The sequence below is a fragment of the Canis lupus genome, chromosome 12, assembly GCF_011100685.1.
Source record: "Canis lupus familiaris isolate Mischka breed German Shepherd chromosome 12, alternate assembly UU_Cfam_GSD_1.0, whole genome shotgun sequence".
Classification (NCBI taxonomy): domain Eukaryota; kingdom Metazoa; phylum Chordata; class Mammalia; order Carnivora; family Canidae; genus Canis; species Canis lupus.
The window spans coordinates 37,573,212-37,595,900 of record NC_049233.1 but is presented as its reverse complement, the minus strand read 5'-3'; the positions used below and the strand labels follow the sequence as shown (position 1 = coordinate 37,595,900).

Here is a 22,689-nt window from a genome sequence, read left to right as displayed (position 1 = left end):
ATAGATTTATACAGAAATTTGATGTGTCCTTTTTTTTTTTTTTTTTAAAGAATTTATTTATTCGGGCAGCCCAGGTGGCTCAGCGGTTTGGCACTACCTTCAGCCCAGGGCCTGATCCTGGAGACCCGGGATCGAGTCCCACATCAGGCTCCTGCATGGAGCCTGCTTCTCCCTCTGCCTGTGTCTCTGCCTCTCTTTCTCCCTCTCTGTCATAAATAAATAAATAAATAAATAAATAAATAAATAAATAATCTATCTTAAAAAAAAAAAGAATTTATTTATTCATGAGAGACACAGAGAAGATAGGCAGAAACACGGGCAGAGGGAGAAGCAGGCTCCACGCAGGGAACCTGACACGGGAATCAATCCGGGGACTCCAGGACCACACCCTGGGCCGAAGGCAGGCGCTAAACCGCTGAGCCACCCAGGGATCCCCTAATGTGTCTTTGAAAGGACTTGTGGAGGACAGCCCCAGTGGCCCAGTGGTTCAGCACCACCTTCAGCGGATCCTGGAGACCCAGATTCGAGTCCCGTGTCAGGCTCCCTGCGTGGAGCCTGCTTCTCCCTCTGCCTGTGTCTCTGCCTCTCTCTCTCTCCCCTCTCTCTCTGTCTCTCATGAATAAATAAATAAATAAATAAAATCTTAAAAAAAAATGAAAGAACTTGCAGAGGAAGAACAATTATTTCACAAAAATCTTACCTCTCTAAACTATTACTATATTAAGCCATGTTTTCTGGTCTTTTTGCTATCAAGAGTCCAGGTGAGCAAGAGATACAAATTTCACAAGGCAAAGACCTTTTCTTGCCAATTTTTTTTAACTTAGTCATTAAAAGATCTTTTCTGATAAAAAAACATTTACTCTTTCAAACCAAAACTTATTTCAGAAACCTCATTAAGGTACAACAAATTTAATAAAAGGGTTTTATGTTAATAGACTTAGGTTATGTTTCTCATTGGGTTATATGGATCATCAAAAGTTCCTAAAGGGAGCATGGCTGGCTCAGTAGGTAGAGCACACAATTCTTGATCTCCAGGTGGTGAGTTCAAGCTCCATGTTGGGCACAGAGATCACCTAAAAAGAAAAAAAAAAAAAAAGTTCCCAAAATAACTGTCCAATTAAATGAGAAAGTGAATGAACTATTTTTCTAAGCATGTATAAGACAAGTACTCTCTAGCATTTTTGAGATGTATCACAACTCTCAAGGTTTAAAAAAAAAAAAGATTTTATTTTATTTATTCATGAGCGACAGAGAGAGAGAGGGGAAGAGACACAGGCAGAGGGAGAAGCAGGCTCCATGCAGGGAGCTTGACATGGGAATCGATCCAGGGTCTTCAGGATCACACCCTGGGCTGCAGGCGGCACTAAACCGCTGCGCCACTGGGGCTGCCCTCTCAAGGTTATTTAAATCGCACCAAGGAAATGCTACAAATTCCCAAGGGTTCTAATCAATGCCCTATTTATTTTCCACTTGCTCCACCTAAGCCCCCACCCCTCTTGTGCTCTGTTCCTGCTCAGATCATCACCTAGGTTCCCCAGGTGGGTTGCAGCAATGTATGTCAATGAACAAGACCCAAGACGGAGGGAGGGGAGGTGAGGGAGCTTTTCTCTTCCCTCCCTGCCTGACTGCCTCAAAGTCACAGTTCCCTTGGGTGCCCTCCTCCACAGTGCCAGCTCTCAACTCTCAACTCTGGTAATCTCTGAAGAATTAAGGGCTTCTCACCACTGCTTTTCCCTGGGTGCTTCCCCCCCCCCCCCTACCGCCACCACCACCCTTGTTTGTTCTCTAACCTCTATAGTCTGTTCTTTTGCACCATAAAGGATGAAATCTCTTTCCTGCTGGGAGCTTGCCTGATGCAGCTAACACCACCAAGTCTGGCTAATTCAAAACAGTACATTACCTAAAGAAATCCAATTTTAAAAGTTTAACAAGGTCTGAAGATCTATTCAACTATTATTTATTTTTGCTATTTGTATAATTAAGAATTAAATATTACCAGCTTACTTCCAAATGAAGCTAGTTAAAAGCTGAAAAGCTCATTACAATTAAAGTTAGGTGTGAAATTTAACACTGCCTTGTCCTCTCAAGATAAATGCCTAGAAGCCCCAAATAAGCTTAATATAAAAAATAAAAAAAAAAATCAATGAACAGATTCTGGTAACCAATATTTCACTTCCTTTACCATATACTGCCTGGTTAATCCAAACACTTTTTTTTGTTATTGTTGAAGCCTTCCTTAGGCACAGGATAAAGAAAAGTTTTAAACCAATGGTTCTCAAATTTTGGGAGGGGAAGTAAATCAACCAAAAATTCGTTAAAATGCTAATACTCAGGCCCCACCCCCACCTTCCTGAGAAATGTTTTTACCAGTTCGCAGATAACTGTGATACATACCTAAATTTCAGAACTTCTTAAAACTGGCCAACTTTAAGATTCCACCCAAATCTCCAATACTTTTCTTTATGAATGAACATTCCACATTAAACATGGCCAAAGAAACCAAAAAACAAATAAGGAAATCCCTCACAAAGTAACAATAATAATGTACCCTAACTACACACCACTGTGATACTTGTTTCACATGTATTATTATCTAATTCTGTCCTCACAGGAACCACACCAGTTAGGTAACACTGTTGCCTCCATTTTATAGATGAGAAAACTGAAGCCCAGAGAAACTAAGTAATCGGATCATGGAAGTGACTGGTAAAACCTTAGGTCTGGCTAGGTCTTAGACCTATGATCACCTGAGGTCTACCAGTCTCTCTTACGTGGAAGCTGGACAAGCAAGCTCCTGTACATAAATGCAACTCTGGAGCTTCAGACTGTCACAAAAAGGATTAAGCCTAAGGGCCAAGCAGTTAAACAAGCACTAACCCTGCCTGTCCACTCCCTCCCTACAAGTTCCCCTGACTCTCCACCCATTACTTACCAAGGCCTTCCACCTTCACAGTATGCTATCACATGCTATTAGAACATCACAAGCCTGAGTGTATATCAGCATTCCTTCTACTCTTACTACATGCTAAGTACATCTAAATCCCATCTCCACCAAGTACTGGCTGTGAGCTTGAGCAAATTTAACATCTCTATGCCTCAGTTTCCCAATCTGTAAATTGTGGGTCATAATCTCAAGTGCACCAAAGTGACGTAGAGATTAACTGAGATGATGTACATAAAGTACTTGGTTGACACACTAACACATAGCAAAAACTCAATAAACAATAGCTGCTAATCCAACATCTCAATCCTAGGTCCCATTTATTTTCTCTCAGCCTTGTTTCCTGAGACTATGACAAAAGATGGAACATACTTTTACTCATCAGGAGCAGACTAGTAACAGTGCTATACCTCAGTGGACTGAAAGCCAGGAGTAGAAAATTTTAGAGTAAATGAGTCTTTTGGTAGCCCTCAAATTGCACCACTTTGACAAATATTTCCCAACTTGAGCATCAGCCTTGCTGATTACATACTAGTATGAAGAGTCTATAATTAACCTAATTCAAAACAACAATAAAATATCACTCAGCACAGGGACTTGGTCTTAATTTATCACCGTATCATCAGCACTGAGAACAGTGCTGGCTCATGGCAGACACTCAAATATTTGACAAATTAATAAAGTATAAAGATACCAATGCAGACACACCTTAACTCATTAGTGAATCTTTACAAAAATAAGTATAATTTTCAGATAAATAACAATGTGCAAAGTGAGAAAAGTTATTTTCAAAATTCCCCTAGAATATTTTTTTTAAAGATCAAAACATTTTTGTGTGTTACAAAAACAAAAATAAATCCAAGCAGATAATGAAGTTAACACTTTTTTAAGTGTTCTATCCTAGGTTCTCTGTCCTAGAATTTAGTAAGCAGTTCAACCCTGGGTTACTTCAACACTTTAGGATGCTATGAGACCTCCATCTTATAACCATGTTTCTGTAGTTCAGCTCCTAATTGGTTGGAGGAGTCATCCTCTGTGTATCTTCATCTTCTAAACCAGCCCAGTCTTCTTCAAGGAACTTGAACTCATCGTCTACCTCTCAGAAACTCAAATCTACCAGCTGCTTTTTCTCTGATGTGGCAACTTTCCCCACTGAAATCCTCTCAAGCCGAGAGGAAAACTGGAGCTCTCACTTTTCCTCACCAAAGGGACCAATGCTAGGGCCACCTCTGAAGCCAACTCTACCACTTTCTTTTTTAAAACAAATCATGGGCTTCCCTTAAAAACTCTCCAACTTGGGATCCCTGGGTGGCGCAGCGGTTTAGCGCCTGCCTTTGGCCCAGGGCGCGATCCTGGAGACCCGGGATTGAACCCCACGTCAGGCTCCCAGTGCATGGAGCCTGCTTCTCCCTCTGCCTGTGTCTCTGCCTCTCTCTGTGTGTGTGACTGTCATAAATAAATAAAAATTAAAAAAAAAAAAAAAAAAGAACTCTCCAACCAAGGACCCCTGGGTGGCATAGTCTTGGTTTCAGTTCAGGTCAGGTTCTCAAGGTTATGACATCGAGCCCTACATGTCGCTCTGTGCTCAGTACAGTCTGCTTATGACTCTTTCCTCCTCTCCATCTGCCCACCCCAACAACCAATGTTCACTTGCTCTTGAACTCTAAAAATAAAAAAAAATCTTTATAAACTCTCCAATTACTAACCTCAGCTCCATTAATCTACTAAAAATGTTAAAGTAGTTCCATAATAATGCATCATGGTCATTTCCTATCTTCCATTCAAAACAAAAACAAAAACAAACCTAGTAACTAACAATTATCACTTTACTGATGCTGACTTTTCAGAATTTCGAGAACCATACAAATAGAAGCCACAAAATGAAGTAAGTGCCCTTAAGAGGTTAACCCTAGGCAGCCCAGGCGGCTCAGCGGCTCAGCAGTTTATCCAGTTTATTGCTGCCTTCAGCCCAGGATGTGATCCTGGAGACCCAGGGTGGGGCTCCCAGCATGGGGCCAGCTTCTCCCTCTGCCTGTGTCTCTCATGAATAAATAAATAAAATCTTAAAAAAAAAAAAAAAAGAGGCTAACCCTAACTAACACCCAGATAACTGTAATCTACTACTGAATACACAGAAGTTCCATTGTCAGCTATGTTTCCAAGCAGCCACATAGGTAACCTTGAACAAGGTGCTTAATTTTTTTGTTCCCATTTTCTCATCCACAGAGAAAGTTTTACCACATCTACTTCAACAACTTGTTTAAAGGACCAAATGTACATAAAATGATTTTAGAACAATAAAGTGCCATACAAATGTAAGTTGTTAAATGTGATATAAATATCACCAGATTTTAAATGGATATTTCCATTCATCTTTCTTTTTATGTCTCTGCCACTCTTTATATTTCCTAAATCCAAAGATCTGCCAGTACAAGAAAGAACCAGTTCCACCCACAGTCATATTTCAAACATACTAGGCCCTCAGTAAATATTTGTTGAAAAGTATGTTCATCCACATATTATAGAAATTTTAAAATTCTGCTATATGCAATACCTTAACTTGTAAAGGTTAAGCAGCAGACTACTTTCAAACAAAATAACAAATGACATAACTTACATAAAAGATGCCTGTGGTTTTGTCAAAAGCACCACCTTCCTTTGTCCACATTACTCAGCCTGGATATAAATATTCATCTGTGTGAATATCACCCAAGGAATGTTCTTCAGTATTCTGGTTTCACTGGAGGCATGCTTTCCTCATAGAAAAGGATTTCCCTTCTCTTTAACACTAGCAAGATTTCTAAAGATGCCAGATTGGTTCTTCTGGTTTTACAGTCTATGCTTCAGCACTTACAGGGAGAACTTCTGTGGACTTGTGCTCATTTCTCAAATTACCATTCATATACTAAATATGGAAAAAGTTTATTTTTCAAGACCATAAACAGAAAAATATTCTAATACTTCTATCTTAAGATTACTAATAGTCCACTAAATTTGTCAAATAAAAGCATAACTTTTAAATGCTAAACTTCCTGGTTCCTCTGAATATTATATAATGCCTCAAAAATAGAATTCAAGCTTATTTGGCTTTAGTTCTCGATTATCTACACTTACATACACACACACACACGCGCGCGCGATGTGTTACAGATCATCCATTAATAATTTTTATTAAGCTCTTGAATGATAGTTTTGTACTCACAGTTGAATATAAGTACCCTGAGAGATGCAAAATTCCTAATAGTTTAAACCAAATAATGAAACATCTGTAAACACAGTCACCCAACTCAGCCTTCTTACCATTTTTTTTTTAAGATTTTATTTATTTATTCATGAGAATACACAGAGAGGAGAGAGAGAAGCAGAGACACAGGCAGAGGGAGAAGCAGGCTCCATGCAGGGAGCCCGACTTGGGACTGGATCCGGGTCTCCAGGATCATGCCCTGAGCTGTAGGCGGTGCTAAACCGCTGAGCCACGGGGGCTGCCTCTTCTTACCATTTTTCTTCTCATTTACCCAACCACATTCTACTGCTGAAATGACTCCTACACTTTGTTACAAAAGATGGACTTTGTGTGCTCACTTTCATCCTTTATGTCTTTATAGCTCAAAGGACATTCCTGAAATAAATGAAGGCCATAAAAAAAACTGTTCTAATAGTACAGGTGACAATTTAATCATACTTTGAAAACAAGCCCCCCTGCGCAAGGGTTACGAACTTAATTATGTAATATTTAAAAGACAGTACTGCATTTATGGACAACGATCTCATTTGAGAAAAATAGAAAGTTCTATCTGAAACAGGAACATTGTACTATTCATTTTATCTACAAAGAAAACCAGTGTTATATTACAGTCTAATTCTAATTCCAATAAACCCACCAAAATAAAGTACACGATTTGTATAATATTCTGGTATTTACATCAGAAATGATAAAGCAACACCGTATTACTGTTCAGAGTTGTCAACTTAATGAAAAAAAAACAAAAACAAAATTCAACATTAGTTTCAGAACCACATTCATGACCCATATCATCCTCACTCCTGTGTGCCTTCTTTAACACAATACCAGTTCTGCAGGTTTATTTAAACAGTCTACCAAATGAACTAAGATCAAGGCAACCTGGTCTGGTGGAAAAGACAAGGGTTTCGTGGTCAGAAGACTTAGGTGTGAATCCAGACTTTGTTCCTCTGGAGCTGTAAGACCTTGAGCAAATATTTAATTCTCTAAGCTTAAATTTCCTCATGTGTAAAAGGACAAGACCACCAACCTTGAAAATTATTTTGTAGATTAAATCTCTCAGTGTTCTGATTATACCAGATTCCTATATGGTATAGGAATTATACCAATTCCATCCAGTGGGTGGGTGATGATCTTATACTACCAAAGGGCCAGTTCAGGGGCACCCGGATGGCTCAGTTGGGTAAGTGTCTGCCTTTGGCTCAGGTCATGATCCCAAGTTTCTGGGATAGAGCCCCCGCATCTGGGAATCTGCTTCTCCGTCTCTCTCTGCCCCTTGTGTGCTTGCTCTCTCATTTTCTCTCAAATAAATAAATAAAAATCTTTTTTTAATTAATTCATTAATTTTAAAAAATGAGGGCCAGTTCAGAATTATTATGAAGTACATCATTAAAGGGATCACAAACTGTATGAGAGTTAGCAAAGCAGTAATACCATTTTTAGTCTTTTACTGAAAATGTTTTCATATACAAACATGAAAATTTCACAGAGGTCAGAAATCTTTTTAAAACTGACATTTTTAAATATCAAAATGAAGCTTCAATTATCAACAGTGAAAACTGGTTAATTTTCTAAAAAATGTTTTGGGTGCTTAGATTTATCCAAACCTCACAAAGCAAAAAAATTTAAAACTTTCTTAAAAGAGCTGTACTTTAGAACCCAGAGACAGCCCAGTTATCTAAACAATGGGCTACATGATACACCACAGTCTCCAGGCAAAGTCACAACAGGATGAGAAAAGAGCCTTCAGCCTCTCTCAGATTTCCTGGCCACTGTTATTTTAAAACTTGATCACATAAACATAAACAGAGGGAAAAAATCCACTTCAGATAAGCGCCATGGGTTATGACTTATGATCTGTTCTTAATACATCATATTAATTTACATTAAATATTACAATAATGCATTACACTTTTCTTGTTCATGCTTCTGGACTAATGAAGAATACGTGTATTACAGTTTTACATAATATGTATTTAGAGTTTTTAATCCTGTAATCTCTTTCTAAAGTTCTTTTACTTCTTTTTAAAATTACCTTTTGAAAACGAAAAGGTAACTCAAACTGGGAGAACAATGTCACATAGAACACACAAACGCAATAGGCAAATCTGCCTAAGACTAAAATGACTTGTTTACCACTGTGTGTATAATTCCTGCGCAATTTAAAATACTCAACATGAGCTGTATATTTAAAAGTCAATGAGTTACTTTGAATGGCTGCATTGTTTCAAGCTCTGGCTATAGCCCAATGTGTAATGTTTCTAAAATTAATGATAAAAAATACCAAGGTAATTTTTTCACGAAGCAATTTCCAAATATAAAACCACAACCCAAGGTATCTATGAAGTTTAGTTAATTTGTACAGATATGCTGTTTTCCTGCCAACCTTTGCACCATGACCATTCCAGCCCAAGTTCAAGATTCACATTTCATGGTGTGAAGAGTTTCAACTAAACCTTAAGAATTTTTAAAACTTTCACACCCTGACGATACTCAGATACTTTGCATCTACACCACCAGAGCATAACAGCAAATGAAACTTTTATTTAGCACGTACAGCAATCTGTGAAGTTGCGGCAGTGCTCCTAGCTGCTCACTAGTATCTGTAGATTAGGATGCATACATTCCTCCACTACAACTTTATGCCCCATAAAACGTAACCTGTCTCCTTAAACACTACAGAAATAGTATTTCCGACACGGATGTGCCAGTAATAACCCTACCAAATTACTTCCTACTTAAAATCCCGGGGTTGGGGATCCCTGGGTGGCTCAGCGGTTTAGCGCCTGCCTTCGGCCCGGATCGAGTCCCGGGATCGAGTCCCGCATCGGGCTCCCGGCGTGGAGCCTGCTTCTCCCTCTGCCTCTCTCTCTCTCTCTCTGTCTCTCTCTCTCATGAATAAATAAGTAAAATCTTAAAAAAAAACATCCCGGGGTTGGAGCATCTGAATGGTTTTAAGGAGTTTTTGGAAATTAACAAATATAAAAAGCTCTTGTTCGGTAGCACAAATGTCCATTAACATACTCAAAGTACTGGACCACCTAAGGACTAAAATTATCCCGTTCAGACGGTCCCACCCGGTCTTCTACATGACTAGACTATCAATTCGACAGTGGCCGGCACCTGATACGAAGGTATCTCCGAGCAGGCGGCACTGTTCCTGCGCTGGATTTCAAGCTTGTTTACTCAAGAGAAAGAACTACCACGGGGCGTCCACGTCCGGGTGGGGCACCGGAGTGCTCTGCTACCCGGGGGCAGGGAAGGGACCCACAGGTAGCCTGCTGACGACAGACCCGTGAAAACCAGAACCAGCCCCGCACCGCCGTGAGCCGCCGGCCGGGCCCAGCCGGCACCTGCCTCACCGCGCGCATCCCGGGCGGAGACCCGGCCGTCAGCCCCGGCGGCGGAGGCCCGAAGCAGCGCGGCCCGGGGACGCGAGGCCCGGACGCCGACGCCGACGCCGACGCCCCGAGGAGCGGCCCCGCGCCACTCACCGGGGTGGCCGCGAGCGCAGGTGCGCGGAGGCGAGGCTACCTGTGGCCGGCGAGGTGGAGGGCGGGGTGAAAGGTAACCAAGTCGAGCGCGAAGGGCGACTGCGTGGACAGGCTCGGAGACGCGGCGGCGGCGGCGGCGGCGACCGCGGTCCTGCGAGCTTCCTGCTCGGACAGATCCCGGGGCCGTCTCCGCCCGCCGGCCGGCGCCCCGCCGAGTCCCCGGCCCCGGCGCGCGCACGTCACGGCTACGGAGCGCCCAAGGGGGCGGGGGCGCCGCGGGCCGGGGCGGGGCGGGCCGGGGCGGGGCGGGCCGGGGCGGCCGGGCACGGGGGGCGCAGGCGCGCGCTCCCCGAGGGGGCGCTGGGCGCCCGCAGCCCCCCGCCCCGCCCCGCCCCGCCCCGCCCCGCCGCGCCGCTCGCCCCCGCCCCCGCCCCCGCCCCGCGGCGCGCAGCCTCCCGGGCGGAGGTGGGCGCGCTGGAGCGCGGGAAGGGGCCGCGGCGGGCCCGGCCGGCAGCCTCGTTCCTCCCCCTGCGGCACGGCCTTCCTCGCCGCGGTTGTCTCCAGCCCGGGTGCGGAGACCGTGGAGTCCGGCAACAGCAAGAACCAGTTCACGGAGGGAGAAAGGTGTTCAGACGCGGCCAGGACCACGCGCTTTACTCGAGGGCGTTGTTGCGGAGGGAAGAACCGCTGCTAACTAGGCTCCGGTCCGGGTCGGCTTGGGCTGCGCTGGGCTGGGCTGGGCTGAGCTACGCTGGGCTGAGCTACGCTGGGCTGGGGTGGGCTGCACTGGGATGCGCTGGGGTGTGCTGGGCGCTGGGCTGCGCTGGGCTGTGCTGGGCTGAGCTGGGCTGCGAGGCGCTGGGCTGTACTGGGATGCGCTGGTGTGTGCTGGGCGCTGGGCTGTGCTGGGCTGTGCTGGGCACTGAGCTGCGCTGGGCTGCGCTGGGCTGGGCTACGCTGGGCTGGGGTGGGCTGAGCTGGGCTGCGCTGGTGTGGGCTGAGCTGGGCTGCGCTGAGCTGGGAGGCGCTGGGCTGGGCTATGCTGGGCTGCGCTCCGCTGAGCTGGGCTGCTCTGGGCTGCGCTGGGCTGGGCTACGCTGGGCTGCGCTGGTGTGGGCTGAGCTGGGCTGCGCTGAGCTGGGAGGCGCTGGGCTGGGCTATGCTGGGCTGCGCTCCGCTGAGCTGGGCTGCTCTGGGCTGCGCTGGGCTGGGCTACGCTGGGCTGCGCTGGGGTGGGCTGAGCTGGGCTGGGAGGCGCTGGCCTACGCTGGGCTGAGCTGGGCTGCGCTGAGCTGGGCTGCGCCGCGACAGGAGCAGTCTTGCTCTCTGCTTTGGGTGGCAGAGGGTCTGAGATGGAAATTTTGTATTCCTCCGGCCCCCGAATCCCCATTTACTGACTAGAACCCGATCTTCTCTTTTACTGTTTTTATAAGTGACATACCTGTAAATCCTCTTTGAAAATTAAATATGAAGTGGCTATGCAAAATTGAATTATATGATGAAAACATACGTCGCCTTTACAACGAAATGAAATGGTAATGATTAATTGTAATACTAAATGTCTCCGTTGAAAAAAGTTAAGAGGACCTACACAAGATAATTACATTTTTTTTTTCCTCAACATTTCTGAGTGGCAAGTAGGAAACTTCAGGAAATCTACAAGATTCTGATAAGAGACAAATTTCAGATACTCAGTTCTTCCACAGTTCTTTTGGTGGAAAAGATAAGTTACGGTGAGATATTACGGTGAGATAGAAACTACTAATAATGAAGTAGGGAAGTAAGAAAGAGGAAGAGGAACCAAGAAAGGAAATAATTTACAGCAATCTCAGAAATTTAATTTCTGATTGCCAGGAGGTAGGTCTTAAATGTATAAAACTACATTTCAAACAAATTGGAAAAAAGAAAAACAAGAATAAGAAGAGAGTAATATCTGTTTACAGCTTTGAGTTCCTTTTGGACTTAAGATTTAAAAGCTACGTGAGTAATAACTTGTGATTTTTTTTTCTCTTGTTCTCCTTTACTCCCACTTCCATTACTGAGTCCCTTTGCTTCAAGTTCCGTATCTCTTGAATGTATCCAGTTCTTCTTTAGAACCACTACCATTATCTTATTTCAAGCCACCATTATTTCAGATCTTGCATACTACTTTAGCCAGCTAAACTTTTCACCAGGCTGCAATCCTGTCCCCTTATAATCTTCTCTACAATGCCACCAGGTTTATATTTTACAAAAGTCTATGTAATCCTGTTTTTAAACTCCTATAGTGACACTCCACCTTTAGTATAAAATCCAAATTAGTTAAGATGTGTTATGTGAGCCTTCCATTGTTTTTGTTTAAGAAGCACAGTGGGGATTTCTCTTGTTTTTTTTCTTAATTGAATTTTAATACCTTTTCATTGTTCCTCAGTTCATCACTGTCTTAAACCCCCAAAAGCTGTCCTAAACCAGGCTTATTCAGTTACCTGCTTGCCTTTGGAATCATTTGCATTTTGGATCACTGTCTTAGCCCTTCTTTCCTATCCAGTCTCATTTCCACCAACAGCCTGTCTCCATTTCTTGTACTTTACACAAGCCATTTTGAAGTACTGGTGTCTCCAGAAAAAAACAATTATGCTCTTTATGACATTGGAGTGTTGCCAAGCTAAATCCAATGAATCCTTCAGAACAAAAACTGTTTGTCCCCTCTAAGTTTTCCTGGGGCCCCTGGCTGATTCAGTCAGAAGAGCATGCAGTTCTTATCTCAGGGTCCTGAGTTCAAGCCCCACCTTGTGGCCTTAGATTACTTAAATAAATTTTAAAAACTTTTAAAAAGGAAGAAGTTTTCTTTAATCCTCTTATCTAACACTTAGGTGCAATTTGGTGGTCTTTTTCATCTCTCTCATAGCACTCATTGCACGTATCTCTTCCAACACTTATTTCACCATTAATATTTTATATATCCACCAACTGAACACATCATCTGAACTCTTGATGTTGCCTCTGCTCATTCTAGTCCATTCTCTCTCCACTCCTAGAGTTACCCCTCCCCTAAATCTGATTGTGTCATCTCCTCTACCAAATCCTGATGACTTTCAGATCAGTGAAAAACTCATTTATATGATTACAGAATCCTTCACAATCCTGAACTTACCCAATCCTTTTTAATGCTCCTCTATCCTCAAAACTCAGTCTGTTATTTCCTCTGTCCTAACTCTTGCAGAATTTTTCATTTCTTTGTTTTCCGGAGCACCCACTTCATACCTATATTGTAGCACTTATTAAGTGGTATCAACATTACATTTTTATATTTGTTTCCCTCTGTAACAGCTCTCCAAAATACTGAGCTTTTTAATTTGTTTTTATTTTTTTCAAGATTTTATTTGTTCATGAGAGACACTGAGAGAGAGAGAGAGAGAGAGAGAAGCAGGCTCCATGCAGGAAGCCCAGTGCAGGACTTGATCCCAGATCCTGGGATCACACCCTGAGCCAAAGGCAAACACTCTACCACTGAGCCACCCAGGCATCCCGATACTGAGCTTTTTAATTAGAAATTTTACCGTTATTTTTTTCTCATTCCTAGAGATGAGCACAGTGTCTGCCTCACTGAATTATAACAACTGCTGAAATGTATTAATGTTGTGTGCTAATACTATAGCACGCACTTTACATAAATCATCCCAATACATTCTCAGAGGCCTATAAGGTAATACAATGAGGATTTGCTTTTAGCTTGCCTAGCTTCTGAATTCCCATCCTATTTGTGGAGAATTATTAATTTTGAGTCTTGATGGGAACAGGGCCTACCTCACACTTCGCAAACTGGGTTTGGTCAAAGTCTCTCTCCCCAGTAGGGCATAATCATGGCATGGGACCTCAGTTAACACAAATGGATGTTCTCACCTGCAACTTGGAATCTGGATAGGGTGATGCAAATATGCAGAGATAGAGATAATTCACAGTTGTATAGATAAATGTGGCAACCCAGATCTGGTCATGACAGTGCTAACAGTGACATCATGAATAGATGGCCTTGCACATTTTACACACCAGTTCTCCATCATTCCCAGTGATTGTGTGAGCTACATAGTACTTGTCCACTACATTCTTCTTCTAGATAAGTTAGCCAGAGTTTTTTGTTGTTGCTTTCAACCAAGAACCCCAATTAATCTAGAAAAGTTCTATCATTATCCCTATCTTATAAAAAAGTAATAAATAGGTGCTCAAGTGCTTATTTAATGAGTGAGATATTTGCAATACTATCACTTCTAGAAGAAATTTTTATCATTGCCTCAGTTAAGAGTTTTGTATGAATAGTAATCATCTGGAATGTATAGGGAACTAAGTTACAGGAAAGAAGCAGATCCCTAAAGAGATAGTTTTGGGAATTTTTCCTTAGGATATATCTTAGCCCATCCTCATACATCATCAACATTTTTATCTTCCTTACTTTATCATAAAAAACTAATGTTTGATGATTACTGTAAAATAATAAATAATTTTGTTAAAAAGTTTGAATGATGTTTTAAACATATTACTGAACTTACTCTAGAAAGTAGCCCAATACATCTTACATATGTTTTCAGTATGAAAGACTAAAATTAAAGCTGAAATGTCATTTATCAATAGACACTTCGATTTCTTTTTGTGAAGCCCAACACAGGGTTTGAACTCATGACCCTGAGATCAAGAGTCAGACACTTAACTGACTGAGCCACCCAGGTGGCTCAAAAGATACTTTAAAATTTTTTCTTAACCAGATCACCATACATTTTTTTTTTTATCATTCTATCTCCTGGAAATTTTTGCAACTATGGTTTCCCTTATTTAAACTCCCAGTTGTTTTTCCTGAATTGTTTTAGCGGCGTTATAATTAAAACTGAAACAAAAGCACAAGCGTGGCCAAAGATCATCACCTCAAACACTTAACTGTCAAATGTCTTAAAAACAGTCTTCCAAGGGCACCTGGCTGGCTCAGTCAGTAGAGCACACAACTTTGATATCAGGCTTTTATGTTAGAACCCCATGTTGGGGCCCCACATCAGGTGCAGAAATTACTTTAAAATAAAATCTTGGGACGCCTGGGTTGCTCAGTGGTTGAGCAACTGCCTTCGGCTCAGGGCGTGATCCTGGGATCTGGGATCAAGTCCCACATCGGGCTCCCTGCATCGAGCCTGCTTTTCCTTCTGCCTGTGTCTCTGCCTCTCTCTCTCTGTGTCTCATGAATAAATAAATAAATCTTATAAAATCTTAAAAATCTGAGGTGCCTGAGCGACTCAGTTGGTTGAGTGCCCAACTCTTCATTTCTTCATGATTTCAGCCCTACTTTAGGCTCCACACTCAGTGGAGAGTCTGCTGGGGTTCTCTCTCTCCCTCTGCCTCGGCCCCTCCATCTGTTTGTGCAAGTTCCTGCTCTCTGTCTCTCAAGTAAATAAATCTTAAAAAAAAAAAAAAAAAAAAAAAAAAACCCTTCCATCTAATATGCCATACCCAGTCATCTTCAACTCAAGTGCAGTAATTTGAAAAGGGACAGAGAAGAGTCATTTATTTTTTTCGGACCTATATGGGTCAGATGTAATCTAACCCAATTATAGAAATTAAGAGAAAGCAAATGAGTGAAGGCATTCTGGAAGTGCAGAATTATGTTAAAACTTATATAAATGAAGTGAATATGTGAGAAGGAAACAGGTTCCAGGCCTGGCTCTCCAGACCCATGACCTGTATAAGTCATTTAATCTCATGGAGACTCAATTTACTCATCAATAAAATAACAATGATAATAATACCTCCTACTCAGGGAAAAGACTAAATAAAGCAAGCTAAAAAGAGGTTTTTACAAACACTAATCTTGCTACATGCTAGAAAAGTTTATAAATATATATATATCTTGTAAATATATTTGAGCAAGAAAGAAAAATCCTTAAATTAATGCTAAAACTTATTTGAAGTTAGCTTTGTTTTAAACTAGTTAATACAAGAAGTCAATTATTGAATTTCTTTTTATATTGTTTTGATGAAATCTGAATATTAAAAAAGTCATAGAAATTTATATAAAATATATAACTTCTAGGAAGTTTTCCTAGTCTACAGAAGTCTTCCTACCATAGTTTAGGAATATAATGAGAAAAGTAATTGAATATCTATTTTTCTTGCATATTATAAATAAATGATTACACTTGAATTTATGGATATTTAATTTTAAAAATCAAATGTACAATTTTTTTAATTTTATTTATTTATTTATTCATGAGAGACACAAAGAGAGAAACAGACATAGACAGAGGGAGAAGCAAGCTCCACATGGGGAGCCCGATATGGGACTCCAGCCCAGCACCCCGGGATCACAACCTAAGCCGAAAGCAGGTTGGTACTCAACCACTGAGCCACCCAGGAGTCCCTCAAATGTACAATTTATTTTTTTTTATTATTATTTTTTTTTAATGATAGTCACAGAGAGAGAGAGAGGCAGAGACATAGGCAGAGGGAGAAGCAGGCTCCATGCACCGGGAGCCCGATGTAGGATTCGATCCTGGGTCTCCAGGATCGCGCCCTGGGCCAAAGGCAGGCGCCAAACCGCTGTGCCACCCAGGGATCCCAAATGTACAATTTAAAGAAGCTTTGCAAAAGTAGAAAAACAAGGCTGAATTAAATTTTAAGACAGAAAACCATAAAGATATATATCATAAATAGATGATCTGCATAAAGAATTCAGTGTCATAATTCATAAAGTTCCATTCTCCACAGCCTACATAAATAGTTCAGAAAATACACCAGAAAATTAGTGGTGTGTAAGAGCTGCAAAATTATATTTTTATAAATCCCTAATTGGTTAGAAGTTAATCATTGTCTGTGATCAATTGGTTGATTCTCATTCAGATAGTATCATTAATGATTCAACCCTCAGATTGGATTTAATGCCCAGTGAAATATTTTGTGTAGATCTTTATGTTAGTACACTTCATAGTATAATGACTTTTTTATTTACATGTCTGGGAGCCCACTGAAATCTTACCTGTCTTTGGACACCCAGAATCAGCTGGGGCACAAAAGGCATGGACTCAGTAAATATTTGTGGAATGGAGTTGGGCTGAATGAACTTGAGCTCTGGCAGGTCTATTTTCAGAAATGAGTTTTTTAGGACATTTTAGAACTTTGTCATTGGAGAAAATAGGCTTTAATTTTCCATGGGAAAAAAAATAAAAATAATTTTCCATGGGAACATGTAATTTATATTTAAATCACTATTCCACAGATGATTCAATATTCATAAAGAATCTGCATATATTTCATCTCATTTTTTTAAAAGTGCATTTCATAATACTTACCATTTTTATTTTCACCAGTTATCCTTCAATTTTATATGTTAAGCAATTGTGATGTTGCTATCTTATAAAAAATATAAAAATGAAAATAAATTGTATCTTCTCTGAAGGTTATGAATGAGATATTCAAAGTTGATATTATAGAATATAAAAATTACTATGTATATAATATTTTTTTAAAAAGATATGGTGTGGGGAGTACTATTTAAACAAATCAGTGATACACAACAGACTTCTGAACAAAATTTTAAATAAATGAAAACACTGGTAGTGGCTGTTTTCTTGCTTTAAAAATAGTAGTTTCTTGAAATAGATCAAGGAAGTATCAAGTAATCACTGACCAGGAAGTGGCTAATATGTCAGAGTTAAATATTATCCTACTGTTAACAATAAACAGAAGTTTGAAGACAACGAAGCATTAAATGTATTCACAGAGTAATAACCTGAGTTCATTCACATAGGCTTTATTGAGATTGACCAAATGATTATTATATTAGTCAGCCTATGCTGTGTAGCTAACCAAATCTCAATGGTATATAACTAATTCATTCATTTTTCTCCTGAGCAAGTGTATAGTTCTCCTAGGACAACTCTAATTTAGGCTGCTAGTAAATTCAACTCTGTTCTAGTGTCTCATTCTGGGGTTCAAGATGAAGGTCCAGTGGCTACCTGGGGTATACTCTTCTTGGGTCCGAGGTCAGAAACATACTGTGTCTCTTAAAGTCTAAGCCCAGAATTGGCACACTGCTACTTCTGCCCATATTCTATTGACCAGAGAAAGTCAGATGACCAACCCCAGCGTCAATGGGGCAGGATAGATAGTCTTACCATGAATGTGTAGGTAATAAATGTTTGCTGAACAAAAATCTAATAATCTAAATAATCTATTGAGTTTATTAATTATTCAAAATGATGCATTAAAAAGAGTTGGAGAGGTGCCTGGGGTGGCTCAGCGGTTGAGCATCTGCCTTTGGCTCAGGTCCTGATCCCAGTTTGCTGGGATCGAGTCCCCTATCAGGTTCCCTGGGGAGCCTACTTCTCCCTCTGCCTCTGTCTCTGCCTCTCTCTCTGTGTCTCTCATGAATAAATAAATAAATACAATATTAAAAAAAAAAGGGTTGGAAGATTAAGAGGTACATGGCAGGCTTCTGAGATGCTTATGATGTTCTATTTCTTACTTCGGTGATAATTACACAGGTGAGTTCCCTTAGCTATATATTCATTGAGCTATACATTCATTCATGATCTGTATAATTTTTCTGTATGATATACTTCAAATAGAAACTTCTATATAAAAACTTTAAAATTTTTGGCATTTTTTTAGATTTCTGAATTTTTAGTTATTTTCTCTTAGAAAAGTCATAAATGACTTGATTCTAGAATAGAAAAGTCTTTTATTGGGACACCTGGGTGGCTCAGTGGTTGAGCATCTGCCTTCCACACAGGGTGTAATCCTGGAGTCCCAGGATCGAGACCCACATCAGGCTCCCTGCCACATCAGGCTCCCTGCAGGGAGCCTGCTTCTCCCTCTGCCTATGTCTGTCTGTCTGTCTGTCTGTCTCTCTCTCTGTCTGTCTCTCATGAATAAATAAATAAAATCTTAAAAAAAAAAAAAGTCTTGTTAAAAATTGATGTGACATGAAACACTTGGCTGGATCAAGAGCCATGTGATTCTTGATCTTGGGGTCATGTGTTCAAACCCCATGTTGCGGGTAAGGCTTACTTTAAAAAACTGCTGTGAGAGGGCAGCCCCGGTGGCGCAGCGGTTTGGCGCCGCCTGCAGCCTGAGGTGTGATCCTGGAGACCGAGGATCGAGACCCACATCGGGCTTCCTGCACGGAGCCTGCTTCTCCCTCCACCTGTGTCTCTGCCTCTCTCTTCGCTCTCTCTGAATGAATAAATAAATCTTTAAAAAAAAAAAAAAAACTGCTGTGAGGGACCCCTGGGTGGCTCAGTGGTTGAGCATCTGCCTTTGACTCAGGCTGAAAAATGGTGATTCCAGGGTCCTGGGATCAAGTCCCGAAAAGCGCTCCCCACAGGAAGCCTGCTTCTTCCTCTGCCTATGTCTCTACCCGTCTCTCCATGTCTCTCATCAATAAATAAATAAAATCTTTAAAAAACATAAGAAAATAAATAAAAAATTGCCGTGAGAAAACATGTGTCTTTCCAAAGAAATAATAGGTATTCCTGAGATTAAATATATTTGCATATTTATTAATAAGGTGGAGATAACCAGGAAAGTTAATTTAAGCATATTAAAAAAAATATCTAAGGTCATTTCTGGATACAGTTGAAACTTGTAATTTTGCTTTTGAATATTTAAAAACAAATGTAGATAAGTGTATTAGTTATTGCCAATTTGATCATGCCAATAATATTACAAAAAACAATTAGAAAACAATCTGCCTCAACATATATCCCCCCAAACTTAGTATTATCTTTTTTATGTTTTATTTATTTTTTTTAGTATTCTAATAACATTTTAAACCAAAAAAATTAGGAATTAAAAACAGTTCTTTTAGGGATCCCTGGGTGGCGCAGCAGTTTAGCACCTGCCTTTGGCCCAGGGTGCGATCCTGGAGACCCGGGATCGAATCCCACGTCGGGCTCCTGGTGCATGGAGCCTGCTTCTCCCTCTGCCTGTGTCTCTGCCTCTCTCTCTCTCTCTCTCTGTGTGACTATCATAAATAAATAAATAAATAAATAAATAAATAAATAAATAAATAAATAAATAAATAAATTTTAAAGTTTATTTAAGTAATCTCTACACCCAGCATGGAGCTCAAACTCATGACCCTGAGATCAACAGTGCCATGTTCTTCTCATTGAGCAAGCCAAGTGCCCCCCAAAAATAGCTTTCATAATTTATTAAGTGTATATAAAAATATATTCAAATTATTAGTAGATAAAATTTTACTTGTGTATTTAAATCTTTGGAGCATATAAGATTAAAACCTTAGCGTTATTCAAACTGTGGATAATATTAATGTAGTATACTTTTTAAGGAGCATCTTTTTTCTTTAATAAAGATTTTATTTATTTATTTGACACACAGAGAGAGCACAAGCAGGAGGAACAGCAGGCAGTGGGAGAGGGAGAAGCAGGCTCCTGGCAGAGCAGAGAACCCCATGTGGGGCTACGTCCCAGGACCCTGAGATCATGACCTGAGCCGAAGGCAGATGCTCAACCACTGAGCCACCAAGACGTCCCAGCATGACTGGTATTATATAAAATTGAATTATATAATATTAGAAAGGAATTGAGGTTTTTACAGTATAATGCCATAGCATCTAATAACATCCATTCCTGCAGGTCTTACTTATGGCTATCAATGAAATTGTATAGTTTTCTCATTCAAGGTATATGTTTTTTGTAAAATTAATTCCTAAGTATTTTATACTTATACTATATGATAAAATATGATCAAATTGGCAATAACTAATACACTTATCTACATTTGTTTTTAAATATTCAAAAGCAAAATTACAAGTTTCAACTGTATCCAGAAATGACCTTAGATATTTTTTTAATATGCTTAAATTAACTTGGCCTGGTTATCTCCACATTATTAATAAATATGCAAATATATTTATACTAAGTCTTGGTCATCACCATGAGTGATTTTCCCCCAATTTCTTTTCTAGATTTTCATTGTGTATTTATCAAAGCAATGTAACAGATTTTTTAGTTTCCTAAGTTTTCTACTTGCATAATCACCTACTCAATAAAAAATATTTATCATTTCTCTTATTTTCCAAAGTTTTATAGCAGTTATTGCATTTTCTTGTCTCACTACATCTGCTAATAATGCAAAAGCAATGTTGAGTAGCATGAGAACCTGTCTAGTTCTTGATGTACTGGTTGTATTTCACCATTTAATATATTTTGTTACTATGATACTATACTCTATGTTATAACACATTTCTCTAATCTCAAAGATTGTTATGGACAATTAAATTTTTATATGATCATATAAATGCCCTTCTTTAATCTTTGACATAACAAGTGATATACTTCCTGATATTGAACATCCTTAAACTTAGTTATCACTTGTTTGCTTATTACTGGATTCTAATTGCCAATGTTTTATTTAGATTTTGTCAATTGTGAATCATAAATTACATAATTTCTTAGTTTTCCTTTTTGACACCATCTTTACTAGAGCTTTTTATTAAAGGTGTATTGGTCTCATAAATGAATTGAGAGTTTTTCAAACATTTCTATGGCCTTGAATTTTTAAAATAATCTGATTTAAATGTTTAAAAATTCAAATACAAGAATTGATAAGGTCTTTGTTCATATTCAGTGGTAGCTCAGTAACCCCTTGTCTTTTCTTTTCAGCGTACATAGTATAATCAAGTTGTCTACTTTTTTTTTTTTTTTTTTTTAGAGAGAGAACATGAGTGAGGGGTGAGGAGTGTAGGGGCAGAGGAAGAGGGAGGGAGAGAATCTTAAGCAGGGTCCACAGTCCCCTGCGTATCTCAGAGTTCAATGTAGGGCTCAGCCTCATGACCCTGAGATCATGACCTGAGCCAAAATCAAGAGTTGGACACTTAACTGACTTAACCATCCAGGTGCTCTGCATTGTCTTACTTCTTGAATCAGTTCTGATATTTTTAACTAAGAATACACTTATTTCCTCCAGGCTTTCATATTTCTGGTCATGTTATATGTCTCTATTTGTTTAAAGTAGGCCAGAATAGGGCAGCCCGGGTGGCTCAGCGGTTTAGCGCTGCCTTCAGCCCAGGGCCTGATCCTGGAGACCCAGGATCAAGTCCCATGTCGGGCTCCCTGACTGCAGCCTGCTTCTCCCTCTGAATGTGTCTCTGCCTCTCTCTCTCTCTCTCTCTCTCAATCTCTCTCTCTCTGTCTCTCATGAATAAATAAATAAATAAATCTTTAAAAAAAAAGTAGGCCAGAGTAAGAAATCAAAAAGGAAAAAAGGAACATTAAGAGTATGTAGAACCCTTGTAAGTTTGCTTTCTACATAACTTATTCCATTAATTACTTACTTAGCCTCCTATTATGTACAACATACTGCTTGGTGCTGGGGACATAGTGGTGAGCAAAAAGAGACAGGCCTTGTATACTTTTTTTTTTTAAGAATTTATTTTTAAGTAATCTCTACAACCAAATGTGGAGCTTGAACTCACTACCTCGAGATCAAGAGTTGCATGCTCTACTGACTAAGCCAGCCAGGTGCCCCTAATGTCTTTTTCTCTCCCTCTGTCTTTTTAAGTAGGCTCCACACCCAGCATGGAGCCCAGCATGGAGCTTGAACCTACAGCTCTACAAATAAGACCTGAGCTGAGATCAAGAATTGGATGTTCAAAAGATGAATGGATAAAGAAGATGCGGTTTATGTATACAATGGAATATTCCTCAGCCATTAGAAACGACAAATACCCACCATTTGCCTCGACGTGGATGGAACTGGAGGGTATTATGCTGAGTGAAATAAGTCAGTCAGAGAAGGACAAACATTATATGGTCTCATTCAATTGGGGAATATAAAAAATAGTGAAAGGGAATAAAGGGGAAAGGAGAAAAAATGAGTGGGAAAACCAGAAAGGGAGACAGAACATGAGAGACTCCTAACTCTGGGAAACGAACAAGGGGTGGTGGAAAGGGAGGTGGGCAGGGGGTGGGAGTAACTGGGTACTGGGTGATGAGCACTGAGGGGGGCACTTGATGGGATGAGCACTGGGTGTT

The 22,689-nt window shown here is 40.4% G+C and overlaps 1 protein-coding gene and 1 long non-coding RNA gene across 7 annotated transcripts in view; one reads left to right on the top strand and one right to left on the bottom strand.

The window, feature by feature from the left end:
- The window catches only part of MYO6 (myosin VI), a 145,583-nt gene extending 135,689 nt beyond the window's left edge, over positions 1–9,894 (bottom strand). For 2 of the 3 annotated variants that reach the window (XR_005367933.1, XM_038554560.1), the window contains exon 1: positions 9,677–9,894. The gene's annotated coding sequence lies outside the window, so the exon portion shown is untranslated. The remainder of the gene's footprint in view (positions 1–9,676) is intronic. The other variant, XM_038554561.1, reaches the window with a different exon arrangement.
- A 232-nt stretch (positions 9,895–10,126) lies between these two features.
- On the top strand, positions 10,127–22,276 carry LOC119876880. 4 transcript variants are annotated; one of them, XR_005367931.1, is made up of 3 exons: positions 10,127–10,300; positions 11,110–11,211; positions 22,220–22,276. It is a non-coding gene; the product is annotated as an uncharacterized LOC119876880 (long non-coding RNA). The 4 variants fall into 4 exon arrangements; XR_005367930.1 differs by having other exon boundaries at positions 22,217–22,274; XR_005367928.1 differs by lacking the exon at positions 22,220–22,276 and adding an exon at positions 20,033–20,296.
- The last annotated feature ends 413 nt before the right edge of the window (positions 22,277–22,689 follow it).